Here is a 4,461-nt window from a genome sequence, read left to right on the forward strand (position 1 = left end):
GTTGGCATAGCTGACCATATATGGATGTTCAATTTTATTTTATGGGTTGGTTATGTAGGCTTCTTCTATCCCATCGCTTTCTACTACATATATAATACTTGATCTTCAACAATAGGACTTGGAAATGTGGAAGATTAGCCAAATTGTTTTACCTGAATTTGACCCCAAAACTAAGGATTTATTATCCAGCCCTACTTTGTTGTTTGTGATTGTTTTGTCATGGAGGACTGAATTGGATCATTGATTTGAGTTTAAAAACAAATGTTACGCTCATTTAATGGCATGCTTTGAGCACTACTGAAAAGTGCTATTTACATGTGAAAAATGAATGCCATATTACATTTACATTTACATTTAAGCCATTTAGCAGACGCTCCTATCCAGAGCAACTTACAAATTGGTGCATTCACCTTTTATGACATCCAGTGGAACAGCCACTTTACAATAGTGCATCTAAATCTCTTAAGGGAAATTGGTGAGAAGGATTACTTTATCCTATCCTAGGTATTCCTTAAAGAGAGTGGGGTTTCAGGTGTCTCCGGAAGGTGGTGACTGACCCCGGGCCTGTCCTGGCGCCGTGAGGGAGTGTGTTCCACCATTGGGGAGCCAGAGCAGCGAACAGTTTTGACTGGGCTGAGCGGGAACTGTACTTCCTCAGTGGTAGGGAGCGCGCAGGCCAGAGGTGGATGAACGCAGTGCCCTTGTTTGGGTGTAGGGCCTGACTCAGAGCCCGGGGGTACTGAGGTGCCGTTCCCCTCACAGCTCCGTAGAGCAAGCACCATGGTCTTGTAGCGGATGCGAGCTTCAACTGGAAGCCAGTGGAGAGCGCGGAGGAGGCGGGGTGACGTGAGAGGGCTTGGGAAGGTTGAACACCAGGCGTGGCTGGGTGGCGATTCTGGATGAGTTGTAGGTGGTTTAATGGCACGGGCAGGAGCCCAGCCAACAGCGAGCTGCAGTAATCCAGACGGGAGATGACAAGTGCCTGGATTAGGACCTGCGCCGCTTCCTGTGTGAAGGCAGGGTCGTACTCTGCGTGATGTTGTAGAGCATGAACCCACAGGAACGGGCCACCGCCTGATGTTAGCTGAGAGTCGACAGGTGCTGTCCAGGATCACTAGCCAAGTGTTCTTAGCGCCCTGGGAGGAGGACACAATGGAGCTGCCAACCGTGATGGCGAGATCATGGAACGGGCAGTCCTTCCCCGGGAGGAAGAGCAGCTCCGTCTTGCCGAGGTTCAGCTTGAGGTGGTGATCCGTCATCCACACTGATATGTCTGCCAGACATGCAGAGATGCGATTCACCACCTGGTCATCAGAAGGAGGAAAGGAGAAGATTAATTGTGTGTCGTCTGCATAGCAATGATAGGAGAGACCATGTGAGGTTATGACAGAGCCAAGTGACTTGGTGTATAGCGAGAATAGGAGAGGGCCTAGAACAGAGCCCTGGGGGACACCAGTGGTGAGAGCGCGTGGTGAGGAGACAGATTCTCGCCACGCCACCTGGTAGGAGCGACCTGTCAGGTAGGACGCAATCCAAGCGTGGGCCGCGCCGGAGATGCCCAACTCGGAGAGGGTGGAGAGGAGGATCTGATGGTTCACAGTATCGAAGGCAGCCGATAGGTCTAGAAGGATGAGAGCAGAGGAGAGAGAGTTAGCTTTAGCGGTGCGGTGCGGAGCGCCTCCGTGATACAGAGAAGAGCAGTCTCAGTTGAATGACTAGTCTTGAAACCTGACTGATTTGGATCAAGAAGGTCATTCTGAGAGAGATAGCGGGAGAGCTGGCCAAGGACGGCACGTTCAAGAGTTTTGGAGAGAAAAGAAAGAAGGGATACTGGTCTGTAGTTGTTGACATCGGAGGGATCGAGTGTATGCTGCATTTGCTATAGGCCTATTGTTTACATTTTTGTTGGTGACACTTTGATATCTTGATAATATGCAGCAGTTTAAAGGGCAAATTCACAGATAAAACAATAACAAATCGGTAAAAAAAAACAAGCTTATATTTTGTGTTCTCACGGAGTGTGACAGTTGAACTAAGCTCATAAATTATATTCTTCAACAGTCAATGGATATAAAAACAGTTGACGTCGGAAGTTTGCATACACCTTAGCCAAATACATTTAAACTCAGTTTTTCACAATTCCTGACATTTAATCCTAGTAACGAGTTTTAATGACTCCAACCTAAGTCTATGTAAACTTCCGACTTCAACTATATAAATATATATAATTTATAAATTCAAAATGTATGTAGCAACTACAGATTGCTCCTTTTAAGATTATCCAATTTGAATAAATGCTTGGAGTCATGTAACGGATTACATGTAATCCGTTAATCCTCAACCCTGCCAAAAGTTAGAAAAAAGTTAGTGTATGTGTCACACCCTGATCTGTTTCACCTGTCCTTGTGCTTGTCTCCTCTCCCTCCAGGTGTCACCCATCTTCCCCATTATCCCCTGGGTATTTATACCTGTGTTTTTTGTCTATCTGTAACAGTTCATTTTGTTTTGTCAAGTCAACCAGCGTGTTACTCCGTGCTCCTGCTTTTTGCTAGGATACCGGTTTTGACCCTTGCCTGGCTTGACTCTGAACCCGCCCGCCTGACCATACTGCCTGCCCTGACCTCGAGCCTGCCTGCCACTCTGTAACTCCTGGACTCTGACCTTGTTATGATATTTTGCCTGTTCACTACCATTCTCTTGCCTGCCCCTTGGATTATATTAAATATCAGCGACTCGAACCATCTGCCTCACGTGTCTGCTTCTGAGTCTCGCCCTGTGCCTTTATAGTATGACATCTTCATAGCACAGACGTGTGTTTCTCACATTGGCTTTAGCCATGGAGGGAGCAGGCGTGCCATGGTAACTTTTCACTCACTTAATTTCACCCGATCGCTTCTCATCGCACTTCTTTCAGTTTTCACACGCAACAAATGTAGTTTAGACACTGACCACAACCACTGTCCACAACCATTCAACTATTGACCACACATACTGAAACACAATTACTAACCACTACTGAACGCAACTCCTGACCACAACTACTAAACCACAATTTCTGACCACAACCACACAACTTCTGACCACAACAACACAACAACCATAATTACTGACCACAACAACTGAACACAACTGCTGACCACACAACTACTGGACCACACAACGAATGACCGCAACCGCAAAATTACTGACCGCAACTAGGGCTGTGGAAGTCATGACATTTCGTCAGCCTCAAGGTAATTGACCGTTAATTAACATAAACAGGTTTAGCATATCCAGACCTCCAAGCTGTATACAAGCTTTTGATGCCGCCTTTAAAAAAATCATAATAAATCAATTTAATATACATCATCACAATAAATCCATTATTTATTTTAGTCAGGTCTAAAGAAACATGATATGAAGATATGTATTTCAGAATATGAGTTGGCCTACTGTATGTTATCTGGCTATGATCTCTGCCATAGGCTTTAGGTTGTTCACTTAGCTGACAAGTCCAGTGCCAATTTATATTAAATTATTTTATAGTAAGAAGAATATAATTTAACTTAGCTGAATAAAATTGCTCCCTAAAACACTTCTGCGAGCAGGCCTTTCTAATCGACCTGGCTCGGGTATCCTGGAAGGATATTGACCTCATCCCGTCAGTCGAGGATGCCTGGTCATTCTTTAAAAGTGATTTCCTCACCATCTTAGATAAGCATGCCCCGTAAAAAAAATGCAGAACTAAGAACAGATATAGCCCTTGGTTCACTCCAGACCTGACTGCCCTTGACCAGCACAAAAACATCCTGTGGTGGACTGCCATAGCATCGAATAGTCCCCACGATATGCAACTGTTCAGGGAAGTCAGGAACCAATACACACAGCTAGCAAAGGCTAGCTTTTTCAAGCAGAAATTCACATCCTGTAGCTCTAACTCCAAAAAGTTTTGGGACACTGTAAAGTCCATGGAGAACAAGAGCACCTCCTCCCAGCTGACCACTGCACTGAGGCTAGGTAACCACTGATAAATCCATGATAATCTAAAATTTCAATAAGTATTTCTCTTTGGCTAGCCATGCCTTCCTCCTGGCTACTCCAAACCCGGCCAACAGCCCCCCCGCAGCTAATCGGCCATGCCTCCCCAGATTCTCCTTCACCCATATCCAGACAGCAGATATTCTGAAAGAGTTGCAAAACCTGGACCCGTACAAATCAGCTGGGCTAGACAATCTGGACCCTCTCTTTCTAAAACTATCCGCCGCCATTGTTGCAACCCCTATTACCAGCCTGTTCAACCTCTCTTTCGTATCGTCTGAGATCCCTAAAGATTGGAAAGCTGCCGCGGTCATCCCTCTCTTCAAAGGGGGTGACACCCAAGACACAAACTGTTATAGACCTATATCCATCCTGCCCTGCCTATCTAAAGTCTTCGAAAGCCAAGTTAATAAATTTTGGAGAATTTTCTGAACATGGCGTCAA

The 4,461-nt window shown here is 45.6% G+C and overlaps 2 protein-coding genes across 5 annotated transcripts in view; both read right to left on the minus strand.

The window, feature by feature from the left end:
- The window catches only part of LOC118393030 (UDP-glucuronosyltransferase 2A2-like), a 30,001-nt gene that overhangs the window by 23,406 nt on the left and 2,134 nt on the right, over positions 1-4,461 (minus strand). The gene's annotated exons all lie outside the window — the stretch shown is intronic.
- Positions 1-4,461, minus strand: part of LOC127907242 (UDP-glucuronosyltransferase 2A1-like) — a 21,181-nt gene that overhangs the window by 14,586 nt on the left and 2,134 nt on the right. The window lies entirely within an intron of this gene.

Source organism: Oncorhynchus keta, chromosome 14, assembly GCF_023373465.1.
Source record: "Oncorhynchus keta strain PuntledgeMale-10-30-2019 chromosome 14, Oket_V2, whole genome shotgun sequence".
Lineage (NCBI taxonomy): Eukaryota > Metazoa > Chordata > Actinopteri > Salmoniformes > Salmonidae > Oncorhynchus > Oncorhynchus keta.